Below are 2500 nucleotides of genomic sequence, written 5' to 3'. Positions count from 1 at the left end.
ATGGTGGTGGAGGTGTGTAATCATGGAGGAGGTGTGTAATCATGGTGGAGGTGTGTAATCATGTAGGAGGTGTGTAATCATGGTGGAGGTGTGTAATCATGGAGGAGGTGTGTAATCATGGTGGAGGTGTGTAATCATGGAGGAGGTGTGTAATCATGGTGGAGGTGTGTAATCATGGTGGAGGTGTGTAATCATGGAGGAGGTGTGTAATCATGGTGGAGGAGGTGTGTAATCATGGAGGAGGTGTGTAATCATGGTGGAGGTGTGTAATCGTGGTGGAGGTGTGTAATCATGGTGGTGGAGGTGTGTAATCATGGTGGTGTGTAATCGTGGTGGTGTGTAATCATGGAGGTGTGTAATCATGGTGGAGTTGTGTAATCATGGTGGAGGTGTGTAATCATGGAGGAGGTGTGTAATCATGGTGGAGGTGTGTAATCGTGGTGGAGGTGTGTAATCATGGAGGAGGTGTGTAATCATGGTGGAGGAGGTGTGTAATCATGGAGGAGGTGTGTAATCATGGAGGAGGTGTGTAATCATGGTGGAGGAGGTGTGTAATCATGGAGGAGGTGTGTAATCATGGTGGAGGAGGTGTGTAATCATGGAGGAGGTGTGTAATCATGGTGGAGGTGTGTAATCATGGTGGAGGTGTGTAATCGTGGAGGAGGTGTGTAATCATGGAGGAGGTGTGTAATCGTGGTGGAGGAGGTGTGTAATCGTGGTGGAGATGTGTAATTGTGGTGGAGGTGCCTGTGTAGCTGCACCTCCTGCAGGAGGAGGTGGCCTGGGCAGGAGATCCTCCAGCTTCCTCCCTCAGTGGGGAGGTGCAGCTACACAAACACAAAGGCCCCAATATCCTCACTCTCCATACACTCCTCACTCTCCTCTCTCTCCTCACTATCCTTACACTCCTCACTCTCCTCACTCTCCTTACATTCCTCACTATCTTCTCTCCTCACTCTCCTTACATTCCTCACTATCCTCTCTCCTCTCTCCTCACTATCCTCTCTCTCCTCTCTCCTCACTCTCCTTACACTCCTCTCTCTCCTCACTCTCTTCTTTCCTCACTCTCCTTACATTCCTCACTATCCTCTCTCCTCACTCTCCTCTCTCCTCTCTCTCCTCACTATCCTTACACTCCTCACTCTCCTCACTCTCCTTACATTCCTCACTATCCTCTCTCCTCACTCTCCTTACATTCCTCACTATCCTCTCTCTCCTCTCTCCTCACTATCCTCTCTCTCCTCTCTCCTCACTCTCCTTGCACTCCTCTCTCTCCTCACTCTCCTCTTTCCTCACTCTCCTTACATTCCTCACTATCCTCTCTCTCCTCTCTCTCCTCACTATCCTCTCTCTCCTCTCTCTCCTCACTATCCTCTCTCCTCTCTCCTCACTCTCCTCTCTCCTCACTATCCTCTCCCCTCTCTCTCCTCACTATCCTCTCTCCTCTCTCCTTACACTCTTCTCTCTCCTCACTCTCCCCTTACACTCCTTACACTCCTCTCTCTCCTCTCCTCACTATCCTCTCTCCTCACTCTCCTTACATTCCTCACTATCCTCTCTCTCCTCTCTCTCCTCTCTCTCCTCTCTCTCCTCACTATCCTCTCTCTCCTCTCTCCTCACTATCTCACTCTCCTTACACTCCTTACACTCCTCTCTCTCCTCTCTCTCCTCACTATCCTCTCTCTCCTCTCTCCTCTCTCCTCACTATCCTCTCTCTCCTCACTATCCTCTCTCCTCTCTCTCCACACTATCCTCTCTCTCTCTCCTCACTATCCTCTCTCTCCTCTCTCCTTACACTCCTCTCTCTCCTCACTCTCCTTACACTCCTTACATTCCTCACTATCCTCTCTCCTCTCTCTCCTCTCTCCTCTCTCCTCACTATCCTCTCTCCTCTCTCCTCACTCTCCTTACACTCCTCACTATCCTCACTCCCCTTACACTCCTTACTCTCCTCTTTCCTCTCTCCTCACTCTCCTCTCTCCTCACTATCCTCTCTCTCCTCTCTCCTGACTCTCCATACACTCCTCACTATCCTCACTCTCCTGCATCATAAACACACCTGTGACACTGGAAGCCCATTGGCTGGAGCCTCTGCGGGGGTGTGGAACTGGAAGCCCATTGGCTGGGACGCCAGGCTGACCCCTCAGTAGGACAGACTGTTACCACCAATGACCTCTGACCTCTGACCTCTCCATCACACACCCCGTATCTCAGCCTGTCTGCAGGGAGCATGTTATGACTGTTATGTCTTTGCCACGTAGCAATACTACACATTCCTTGTTTTTAAAAAGAAGCAACATTGAAAGGGTGATTTATGGATAGTAGAAAATGTGTTAAGAATTTTTCTGAAAAAGCATATTCCAGCATAAAGGAGGAGCTCCCTCACGTTACAGCAGAGGATCTGCCGTGAGTGTCATATCACACACACACACACACACACACACACACACACACACACGCACACACACATACCCCCCCCCACACTCACACTCACACTCAC

The sequence above is a fragment of the Conger conger genome, chromosome 14 (assembly GCF_963514075.1).
Source record: "Conger conger chromosome 14, fConCon1.1, whole genome shotgun sequence".
Taxonomy (NCBI): Eukaryota; Metazoa; Chordata; class Actinopteri; order Anguilliformes; family Congridae; genus Conger; species Conger conger.
This window is presented reverse-complemented; position numbering follows the sequence as displayed.